Here is a 12,985-nt window from a genome sequence, read left to right as displayed (position 1 = left end):
GCTCTAATTAAAGACGTCTGCTAAGTTTAAAAACAATTTCATTAACTCTTTCAAGATTCTAAATGGAATAAAATGACAATCATTTTTTATGAACGATGCTATGTTAAGATGTTAAACTAGTTAACATAGTTAAACTGCTGCAGAGTCCTTATTATGTCGCCATAAGCTAAGACTATTCGATAGCTACACCTTTTCCTGTCCCTTATTAATAATCGCATGCATAGATAAAGCTATTGATTAGACAAATTACAAGTAGGTAGCATGGTTGATCAACAATCTAGAGGTAGAATCAAGTTACTTTACAGAGACGTGAATTTAACACAAAAAGTGTTTTTGTCAACATTTTATATTACTTACTTCCAAGAAATATTACTTTTACTTACTATATACGAGTTAGTAAAAAGTAAATTACGACACATTTTATAGATGTTAACACGCTATTAAAGATAAATACTATTTTAAGGGTATGTTCGTAAATATAAGAAGCACATTCTGAAGGGACAGGAAATTCGGGCGCCTTTTAGGGGCCATATAACCTCGAACAAAATATACACCCTCACGAAATAGAAGTATAGAAGGGACGACAGTTAAAAAAGAACGCAATACAGCCGGCCATGTATTTTTAAATGTCTTAAGCACCACGAAAAATGCCTTGAGAAGAAATAATAAATCTGCGATGTACCGCCTTTTTACGTAGGGCGGTGCCGCTATGCATCACCTCTGGTAATAAACCCGTACCAGACGATCCTACTCCATTCTTTTATTTCAATAACCCTCAGCTTGTTACAAACTTTGAGTATTATTACACTCTTTTGAAAATAAAAAACGAATGGCGGCTCTTAGGGTTTACTGTTCATCGTTACTCAGTAATCTTTATAGGTGTTGTAGGTGGTTGATATGGCCAGAATAGAAATGGAATGGCTGTTCGAATACTATACTTCTTATTTGTATTTCATGGTTGAAATTCCATTTTGATTTATGAATTTGTATCTGCTCTAGGGAATTTTAGCACTACTTGATTTATATTTTACTCTGACGGAGAAAATGATTTGCGTTAAATATTTTCCACAACGGAGAAAAAAATCTATGCTCAGCTCTAACATAAATAACGTAAATGTCAAGTTACGTGAGAGTAATTTTTTAGCACTTTTAACATAAATATTTTATAAGCTTTTTAATGTATAACATTCTCTTAGGTAAGTATATTTCACTTCGTGTTTCTAACTTCTATACCTACATCATAAAGCCACAATTCACTTTACAAAGTTAGTAAGTCCTTAGTAAGTCCCATACAGAACACAGGTCATAAAACTACCGCCCGCACTCACGTAATCTCATTACTACACTGATTGATTTTCCTAAGTAGGTACTCAAGCAAAAATAAGACATGAAAAAGGGTAGTGCGTTTGATACAACCATCAAAACAAATTATATTAAGGCGAGAAAGTGCGATTCTTCGTCACGCGATCGCTAATGGCGTAATAAAGTTTGGAGAAAGAAAACTTGGCAACGCCGCGGCACCAGCGCTCTTTTGCGTATTTATTAACTCCGCCAATGTAACAAGAGCCACAGTCCTTCATTCCTATTACATTTCTTTTGAAAGAATCTTGAAAGACGAGTATCGCAAGAGGTCTGTGTTGGTGGTTGTGTTGTGAAATCTGTTTGCGCTAAAGTCGTCACGCGCACCCGCTGATGAGCTGTAGACGTGATATCACTCACTCGAACGTGACTCTCCTTTTATTTGAGATCCTGCGCCTAAAACTTAGTTCCACTATTAGAATTTTACAATGATCTGCCACTGATCTGTATTCAGACTGTAGCTGATCATAAAACGCAAATGATAAGACTACTTTGTTTGCCATTATATACCAAAATTTGTTTAAGAACAATCTAAAATATTAACTGGAAGAAGCTGTCGTTTAAAGTTTGTTTTATAGTCTGCGTAAACTTTTTATTTGCAGCCGTCGGAAATTTATTGCGAAATAATTCCAATAATCTTAGTTTTGGCGGTTTGCTATCCACTTTCAGGTTTCTTCAATTAGGAGATTTGAGACTAATTACGAAAATGAGAAATGGGAAAAGTTCATTCTTACCGCCATCGAGTTTCGGGCAATTTTTTTAATGAAGTCCAAAATGACTGCGTCTTTTTATGTCATGAAAAATTAATTTCCTCCCTTAATTCCTAAATAAAAAAGCTTGTTTAGACATTGTTGCTAAGTTAAGGTAAACTTGCCGTTTTTTGTTTACTACTTAATAAACGTTTTAAATGAGTAGTCATAAATGAACAAACATTTATCTTGATCAAAAGTGTAATAAATATTTTACTATGACTTGTGGTTTTATTTTAATTGGGATTAAACCTTTGGCTCGCCAGACTGTAATGTATTACTTACGTTTAGTTAATTAAGTCAGGCTCAACTTAAGTTTTAAGCGTTCATTTCTATAATACCGAAGGGAATGTGGGCCGACCCTATTAGCCATGTTTACGAACTAAACGGTTTGATATTGAGACCCAAATAGCCCGAAAGCAAACATGTTACTGATTCTGTTTACTCGTAGGTAACTATTTGTATCTTTGATTACCTCTCCTAATACGTCACACGGGGCAGGTAGATTTACTTACATTATAATAATAGTATTCTGATACATAATACCAAGTAAATAGATATTAGGTACGTCAATAGACAAACAAAACATATAAAAGTATTTATTTGAACATATCTCCTGCCCACGACTTATTGGTCTTCATTTGTCAGGTATTCAATGGAATCAAATCACCCAAATGAATAATCGCAATCATCACTCGATTGAACCAACCAAAACAGTTCGAACTTAAAAAAAAAATTGTTACAACATGATATTAGAGCATGTGAGGAGTACTTAGGAAGTTTTTTAAATAAAATACATAATATACTTAGTAATAGCGTTGTTCGAATAGATAGTTATTTCAGTATTGGAAAGCTTCACGTAATAATATAATATGTTCAAAGTCTTGCGCCGAGCCGTTCCGATATTTATATACGGAACGTTAGAATTGCAAATGGTTTCAACAGTTTACGTTCCGCGCATAGATTTGTCTCGTATTTATGGGAGAAATATATTATTTTCTTCTTCTAAAAGTAGATGTTCAGATCTGAACAAGGCAACCCAATTTACAAATAACTGTAGGTTTTCTATTCATAGGTATATCCATTTATCTGAAAAATTGTGCTGTAGATATAATTTTATGAAACAAAAAAAAAACAGTTCAAAACATAGGTGCTTCATTTATTGTTTTGTGATATTAAAATGTGCATTTAGCTTAGTTTTAGAACCCAAATTTCAGTATGTTTTTTACTTCTCATTACAACGCTCTTAAAATTAAAATGTTAGTACGTAATTAGACTGAATGTAGGAGTAGCTCATTATAAATATAAAAACAACCTCTCTAAGGGTCGTCCTACACTTTAACATTTAAATTAAGCTCATAAAATCATAACGGGATGGACTGTATTCCCTGCAGAAATGGACAAAGCATATTTTCCTCTATCTACTCACTGTTTGCTATGCCTCGTTTAACTTGTGTGTTATTGCGTCTCTTGTTCGATTATTGTTTTAAAAAATTTGGTTTCAGTTATTATAAACAAAAACATGTATTTTAGAATCTTTAAATGGCTTTTTAAAATTGTGTGTATAACTAAGAAAACGTTTTTTCTTTCCATATTCAAATGTAACGTAAAATCGAAAAAAATCTTTCAAGCAGGGACACAATTGGCAAATCTCCCCAAATCCCACTAGACAAGTCCCTTAGAAACCTTTATTGCCGATATTCTAAAGAAAATCTTGAAGACAACTTTGAAATACCACAAAACACGGTAACATAAGTTGTAGCCCACAGATAAAGGTGACGGACGAACAAAGGTTAGGCTACAAAGCAAGATTGATGGCTATTGACACTTTATCAATTTTAGTATGATTTTCTATTAGCTTTTTTTTTTTGAAGAAAATAATAATACTGTAGTCCTAGCAGGTACACCTTGTTTGTGTTGTACAGCTACAACGTAAACATCTATGCGCATGTAGGTGGGCACGCTGATTCTATGCTTATATTAAAATACATTTTTATTTTATTAACAGGAGGCTTTAGATACACTTAATGGACTATAAGAAATGCTTGAGTACTTAGTCTTTATAGGTGTAAATCTGTGTGCTAGCCTACTTGTGTTCAGTTTGTTTTTTTTTTTCCTTTTTTAATTTTATATAATAGTTATCATGTGATAATGATATTTTTATGACTTTTTGACTTGTTTTGTATACATTCTGGTTCTTCAAACCTTACAGACAGACATGTGTTGCTGGGGAGTTTGTTGCGCCACTTCTTCTTCCCAGCAAAAACACATAGGAAGTGGTGAAGGGCGGGCGTTTTTGGGGGCTGTCTTTTGTTTTTGACGTTCGAAAAGTGCTGATTTATCAGCCTAATTTGAATAAACGATTTTGAGTTTGAGTTTGAGTTTGATTAATAGACCCACTACAAGACCTAGAATCGGTAAAACTACATAAATTATGCATGAAAAGGTAACCCTTTTTCATCTTTCCAAAGTTAGGTAACACGCGAATTTTATATTCTAAAAGATACGGATAAGCTAACATTTCAAATATAGGACGGGAAAGTATAAATATTTTATTAAGGGCCAAGTGCGTTGTGGTCAATTTAATTTCTAAATTCTATCAAAGTTGTCTTATTTCGTTTAAAAATTGTATGTGTTGTATTACGCTATCGGTGACTTTATACACTCGCGTCTACAGGGAACTACTTCCCTCAACCGAATAACACTCTGTCTGTTTTTAAAGTACCACCTATACCTCCATTCTAGCGTGAAAACGTAACAGCGACGGACAGGCGATATTGATACTTGTAAAACTCAATAGAGTATATTTCTGGCATTACTTATTTAAAGGAGTTATAAATAACTGCCATCCATTCAAAAGAAACTACATTCCTAACTCCGTTCTCCAACTACATCACATTTGATAAACATTAAAGCGAAGTACTTATCTACGAAAGCAAAAAGCAATTTATAATAGTGACCAAAAGTGCACAGTAACAGGCAGCATTGCTGAAAATTGCATCCGAGACATTCAGCTTCATGATAAATGGTTCCGTCTGTCTTTAAGAATGTAGCCAGACGGTTAAACTATGGAAGGGACAAGTCATCCATCGTGACGTATCTACCTATTCATTCCGCTTTAAAGCGCTTTTGATAGAAAAATGCAGCATAATTTCGTTCTGACTTCATGCGGGCTTTGCATTAATTGCAAAAGAGAAATCTAATACTATTGTGTTGGTGCTCGTACGGATGAAAAAACATGTATTTGTAATGTGAAAGAATTTAGTTCACGTATTCTTTGTTATACTATTCCAACACAATAATGACTTCGGTTCTGAAAGATGGCAAACAAAGCGTTCACTTGCCAATTACGAGTGCGATGCCAGAACGTAGATACATCATCTACTTTCTTCAGCTACAAAAAAATAAGAAACGACCCTCTTTTCCGAAGTTTTTCCTTCGCAACGATTTCACACAAACTTGCAGCGAGAATAAATATCTCGAATATTTTTATCATAATTTCCTCGCTGCATATTTCATGAGCGCTATGGCGATGCAATTGCGTCGGGCTATCAATTAAGTACATTAGTCTGCCGAAAACACATGTAACGTTCGGGTTGGTGTTGTTTAAAAAAGCGGGTCACAAAACACAAGCTGTGCTGCAACCACATTAATAATTTATCAGCCACATGACGGCTGTTTGCTAATAAAGCGTGGATTCGCGCTGGAAATATTAATAAAAGCAGCTTGCAGCCGGAACTCGGACGGTCGGAACCGGCGCGCACTGCACGTCCAATGACAAATGACCAGTTGAAACTTTCATTTAGTTTACTATTTGAATTAAGCGACCAAAATAATTATTTAGGGTATCCGATTTTTTACTTGAGAGCTTAGCTGCATCGAATCTTGGGTATATACCAACATATTATGTGAAACACTGTCAACATATTCACAGTATCATTCACAAACTTAAGTAAACGACGAGCTACATAGGTATAGTTCGGCCACAGGAAAAGATTCGTATTAATTTTACGATAAGTTTACAAATAATCCTAAAGTTACCTACATCTACACTACACTACATTGTGCACCTTAAAATAAACAGTTATTTACGAAAATGCCAACAACACATTCAATAGTGTAACTCAAAACAGATTTCAAGCGCCTGGATGACAATACATTTCACAGCAAAATTACCAATTATTGAATAATGTAATTACTTCATAATGAAAGCAAGCATTTTCACCATTTTACGCAGCTTCGATAGTAAATAATGTATCAATTACCGGACGTTGTGCACGTCGTTATATTTACATTATTTACAATAGCCCCGTTTTTGGAACGAGGTTCCATCCACAATGATAATAAAATCATCCGATGTTTTTTTTACAATAATTTAGCTATAGAACTGATTTACATCCAGCACTTGGCTGAGGATACCTATAGCCTATTATATAGGTATGATCAATGGCCACTTTCTTAAAATAACAAGATCCTCGTTTCTTTGGAAGCGTTAAGCCAGCGGTCCTGTGGTTGATCTGGCCCGGTCATGTCGTATTTCTATTTTACCGGATAGCAAGAGTTCAGAGAAGAGAATGCACCTGTGACTTCGCAAATAAGTAGGTTCCTGCGCAGACACGACTGGTCTACTTACATTTAGATTAGCAGCTTCACACAATCATTATTTGGAATATAAAATAAATAAGCTAAGCGTGTTAATACCTTATATTAATATTCACATGTGTGATAGAATAACGCACTATAACGTGAAGTATACACAACTAATACACTGAAACTGATATGCCCATCAAAACAACCAAATCATCGTGGATGTTCTACGAATTCAAGCTTACCATCAAGTGCGTTATTTCATGTTAAGTGTAATATACTTAGAGGTAAATTAATGGAATACCTATTTGCTGTTAAATATCATTATTTACATTATATCGATCATATCGAGGTGCTGGAATTAAGAATTGAAACCAAGCTATATCGATTTCTCTAGTAATCACTATACTGTCAATTAAGCAAGTAAAAGATACAAATTAATATCACGGTAACATTAGAACACCGTTGAATATTAGCTGTAGAACCATTTGAAGCCACGTTCAGTATCCCATTTGCTTCTAATGATTCTTACTACTGCTAAGTACCAATAATGTCGATATTATCGACAGTTCTCCTCCCTAGTCTCGGTATTTGCGTCGGTTAGTACCGAACTATTTAAAGCAGCTAACTTAGCTGAATGTTGGTACTATTGTTTTAGGGAACCAGTTGTTTAAGCCGCTTGCTCTATTACCCTTTATTTTTAAACTAGGTTTTGATTCCCTCAACTCATTTTTCGGGGTTTGTTCGCATGAAGTATGTTAAATCTACTTTCGCAGTTGTATTTAAACTACATTCCGAATTTCATCGTAATCGGTCCCTTCGTCGAATGAGTTTCGTAAAAATCTGCAAACATTTTTTGCTATTTATGAAATCGGAGAAATAAGGTCGACGTATGAAGTTAAATTGACAGCTGGTTAGCAAGAAATGTTTTCAGACATGCTACTGTCTCGAAACAATATTTTCGTACTTACATATGTACATATCGGAAGAACTCGTAAGTGGTCGACCATCAACGGAGCGCCCGCACCAAGAGTTGCTTGGCCTGTAATCGAATGACATAAGTTCCGCTTAAAAATTATTTTATGTAGATACTATTGATATATAATTATATTTTTTAATAATAAGCAAACTTATAGGTATTTAGCGAGTAAATAACATTATAAATGTCTGAAGTATTACTCGAACTTTACGTTTTATTTTTTTGTTAGAAATAATATCCCTATATTTTATCATATCGTAAATCCTTATTATCCGGTATCATAATGAATCTTTCACTTTATAAGTAATCCGTATGGGTAGGTAAATGTCACCTACCTGTAGGACTAAAATTTTTAATTAATCAGGCAAGCTGTATCCGACGGATAGGTATGTGTCCTGAGATAAGCTGGGGCTGTTGTGCATCCAATATTACGCAATAAGTGCCTGTATACTCACTTATATATATAGTAATTAAGTCCGTATACAATACTGTAAAGGGGAAAATTCCAGGACGATTCAGAAAATCAAAGTTTAAAGAGAGGAAGAGTGGTCAAATTGATTAAGCGCATGATTGCTTGAAACTACTTTGCTAAAAACTGTTAGTGTGAACTAAACCAAGAAAAAATTGTTACATTTGAAAGAACAATTTGCTCAGCAACAAAAATTGATTCCCCTCTTCCTATTACAAATTATGAGGTCTATGTAACATGCCCTCGAAAATCTAACATTTCTGAACATTGAGTTTATTACATCATAATCTATTCCTTCAACACGATTATAGGTTCAAATTCCAGCGGAGTCGTTGACACCGCTTAGTAGAAATTAATGACTTTAGGTCTTAGTTTCTAAAAGATTTATAATGACTAGGTACAGGTCATTAACGAAGGCAAAGCCACGATGTCTTTAGGTAAAAAATAATCTGTTTAATTTTACCCGGAAAATAATTATCCGGCCTGAAAATATCCAATTTGATTATTAAAATTAAAAACCCATATGTTCTTGTAATTAATTGGTCACTGATAGATAAAGGGCAAAGGGACATGTATCAGGCATCGTCCTAATTGGGAGCGATCGTACGATGGCGCGATGCGTTTTTCATCTAAGACGTCGTCCTAATTGACAGCGATCGTACGATGACACGATGCGTTCTCGTCGTGCGATGAGTTCAAACATACAGATTTCATCAGAGTGTCCTATTTGAACCTCGCAAGTGAGATCGTGAGATCGTGAGATGAAAAACGCATCGCGCCATCGTACGATCGCTCCCAATTAAGACGACGCCTCAATTGTAAAAGATACGTACATATACAGCTAAACGCTCATGTAACCTTTTTTACTTCTAAACCATGAAAAATAAACTGGACTAGAATACGGCCATTGCAACACGCCAACATCTTCCCGTTAACAACAAAATGTAAGTAAGTAAATAACATTGTCATACAAAACTGACAGCCTCCAAAGTTTAAATATTCGTCGCGATATTTCAGTAGATATTGCTCGCCATACTGATTTATCATTCGCATGATGGTCCACATGGCAAGACGCTGTCTACAGGAAAATATATGGCGTCTTTGAAGCGCAGAAAGATGGGTAATTTCATTGAATTTATGAACGTATCACCGTTGATATTGCGACGTTGAAAATTTGTACGTAAAATTGTGATAAACATTGTATTTAATGGCCAGTGTAGTTGTGTGCATATGTGACGCTAGAAGCTACCCTATATAAATAATTATAGGTATCTATGTTCTACAACTCTGAACTACTGAACTGAAGTACTTCAATTATATGGCGACTATTCAATTAACTGCAATATTGAACGTTGTGAGCCTCAACTATTGAATGAACTGTGAACCTCAACTATTCAATTATAAAGACGAGTTACTAAATGCCGTTGATCAATCAAAGGGCTAGCTTTTTAGTTGTTTTCCATTTTTTTTAATGACTTCGACACTTACCTATAGGTACATGCTAAACATAACCTTCCTTCTGAGGCAGTCGGCTAAAAGCTGGCGGCGATTAACCCATTAGACGATGTAAGCCGACCCGAAGCACGAATCAGGTCCCAATCAAGTTCGTACTATTGAGATTCCACTCACGCTCTCAGTTTCTACCTTATCTTTGTCAATATTGAAACTTAATTTAGACGCTCAGCGATTAGAAGCGTAAAGTAACCTTTGGACAGACTTAAATGTAAACATTTTATGTACTGTAAAAGTATATAGTAGTATACCATATTTAAACTAATCGTCGACAATTGTGTGCATTTGTCATGGTGTCTTCATTTGTTTAAACCTCGTCAAAAAAAATTTGAACTTTCCCAATAAAGAACAAGTATTTTTTTTTGAAGTTCTTTACATTTTCTCCATATGATAGTAAAAATAGATAATATAACACGATCCTATCCTAGGTTCATAGCCTAGCCTGGGAGCCATAGGCAATATTTAGCATTATAGAGTATATAGAAAAGCTCTCCTTCTTTGTGTGAGAGGAGGCCTGTGCCCAGCAGTGGGACGATAAAAAAAGGCTGCAACTAAACCGTATATATAAAAGAATAGCTTAAGGAGCGGTCTCCTTAACTCCGAACCTAAACATACCAACATAAGCTGTAATTGAATATTATAAGCGCGTCTCATTATCCTTAATCAATGTGTTGGCGTCCATACTCTGATATTAACATGGTATGTACTACTACACCATGTAATTAATATCGAACAGATATATCTATCTACACTAATAGGTATAATAAAAGGTAAACATTCTTTTGTTTGTTTGTACCTTAAAGGCTCCGAAACTACTGAACCGATTTGGAAAAACTTTCCCTGTTGGAAAGCTACGCTATTTCCGAGTAACATAGGCTATATTTTATCCCGGTACGGGCAGTAATTCCCACGTGACGCAGGTGAAACCGCGGGAAAACGGCTAGTTACATATATATATTATACATAGCGTGATTGTTATAAAATTACAGAAATTATTAACTCTATTAGGCCTTAAGTGACTGTAAAGATTAAAGTTAGGACAAAACTTTGGCACTAATCATTATGAATAAGTTTGTAAGGTAATGTTATTACAGTTTTGTAATATGATGACTTATGTGGAGTGTGTGAGATAGTTACGAAGTTTTGATATTGTGAGTGATTTTGTAGAAACTGAAATGTATTTGGGCGACTTTTCAATCAGGTGCTCGAGCGTATAATTGAATCATATTTTTCTAGTTAATTTTCTAAGCAACGATAAGAAGCTAGTTTAATTATGTCGATATGTGTATGGTCGATTTTAATATAGGAGGTTATTCCAAATATATTAAACAGTGAATACCTATGTTTTTAATCCATAAAATCGCCTATCAAAAATCAACTTCATGTCTACATTTCAAGCAAATGTTTAATACATACACATAGTCCATTGTTAAGTCCATAAAATAACGTTGCAATACATCATGAAAAGTTTAAATTTAAAATACGACTAACATGAATAGAGATTTCCTACAGATGAGAGTAGATTGTACAAGTGTTACTGAAAATAGAGCGATTACCGCAGCTGCAGGAAAATGGCCGACTGAGTTTACGCTAAAACGGTAATACAAAAGCAATATCCAACACTTCTAGTGGCACCCACAACAAAAGCAGGATATTTTGTAAACATTTTACTGCGTCCCCGTCTGTGACGATATTGTGGACGCTGTCGCTGCAAAATGGCACTTTTTACTGCCTTCCACGAGACCGGTCGGTAACGTTACATCCCCGCCATAGTTGTCGTTATACTGAGAAATGTACTTTAAAAGTAAGAGTTTTTTTAACTCATACACTTCTTGCCTTCAGTTTTCTCAAGAAATTGGTAAAGTAAAGCAATAGGAAAACTTCTCTAGTTTCAAAAGCAAACGCTGAATTAAGACGGTGAAGCGGAAATAAAGTTTGTTTAAAATATTTATAGGAACAGGTTTTCATAAAACTGTTGTTATTTTTACGATCGATTGATCTTTATATAAGTTTGGACTATTTTGTGCCGGACTGGATGGGTAAATGCTATTCGTTTTCACAAACTAAGTATACTAACATAAGCAATGGAAAAAGCAAAATGATGTTTTGAATGTTAGCAAGCGAGCTTTCACACTTTGCCGCCTCTCGACGCTCGTTAAGGTGACAAAACATCGTTTTTAGTTTCCTCTAACGCACCGTATCTCTAGCCCAACTGCAATTTTCTCACTTAGGAGCCCTGGCTATTTACAAAACATATGAAACTTACCCACTAAAGTTGCACTACAGTGGAATTTTGTTTATATTTATAGTATGTTAAATTACGCTAGCCTTAAAACTGTGTAACATAGCGTTAATATTTTAGAGAATGTGAAATTGTTATAGTATGAATTTTGCACATGAATATTCGTGACGAAAGAATGTAGTTGTATTAGAGTCTGGGTTTCGGGATGGGATCTTTCGACCGTGACAAAATAGGTTGTGATGATCGGATGCTCCCTATTTCGATCCCGAAATATTTTGCTATTTTCGTGACAAAATTATCAGGGTATCTAACATAATAATCCTCACACAAGCGTGCTTTTAGTTTGGCTCCAAGATTTATATTATGTTAGCATTATCCTTGATAGCATAATGCTGTATCCAAAACAGAATACAAAATAGAATTTTCATACCATTAACTATAGACATTTGACATTATTTGTTCAATACAAGCTGTTGATTTGCATCCGTGCCATACTCAAGGACGTAATTATGCTAATGATTCTCGACCCAAATCAACAAAAAAATTGGTACGTAATTTTTTTTTATTTTTTTTTTTCGGAATTCCGTCAATGTCATCTAGCCGTATTTAAACTTGGCGCGTGTGTTACTGGCCTTAAAACCGTGCTGCGCCCTCACACAAACGCGAATACAAAGCATGCGCAACTATTATTCATAATTTTCATTCATAAAATTGGATTACTTCTGAAATACTACGACATTACAATGACAAAAAAAGCAGTGCATATTAGCTATTTCCCGTCTACTGTAATTCCAATCGATTATTTACGTATTATATGTCCTGCTCCTGAAGTATGGCACAAATGCAAATCAACACCTTGTATATTGTACCCCTCACTCATTCCTAAAGATAACTAGGTTAACGGTATTTTTAAACTTAATTAAGTCACAGTCTTATCCATACCCATAACAGTTATTATTCACGTAGGTAAAGAACATAGGTACAGTTAAGTTATGAACTAAACCACGAGCCCACACATCGTCACGTTACCTACATATCAAGCAAACACTTACACGGCGCATGAAATTCACGCCACCAGCGCAATTGTC

The 12,985-nt window shown here is 34.9% G+C and overlaps 1 protein-coding gene across 1 annotated transcript in view; it reads left to right on the top strand.

Annotated features, from left to right (window-relative positions):
- LOC124631231 (lachesin-like) overlaps window positions 1–12,985 on the top strand; it is an 84,211-nt gene that overhangs the window by 56,216 nt on the left and 15,010 nt on the right. The gene's annotated exons all lie outside the window — the stretch shown is intronic.

The sequence above is a fragment of the Helicoverpa zea genome, chromosome 1, assembly GCF_022581195.2.
Source record: "Helicoverpa zea isolate HzStark_Cry1AcR chromosome 1, ilHelZeax1.1, whole genome shotgun sequence".
NCBI classification, from domain to species: domain Eukaryota; kingdom Metazoa; phylum Arthropoda; class Insecta; order Lepidoptera; family Noctuidae; genus Helicoverpa; species Helicoverpa zea.
The sequence above is the reverse complement of the archived record's forward strand: the minus strand, read 5'-3'. Positions and strand labels throughout refer to the sequence as shown.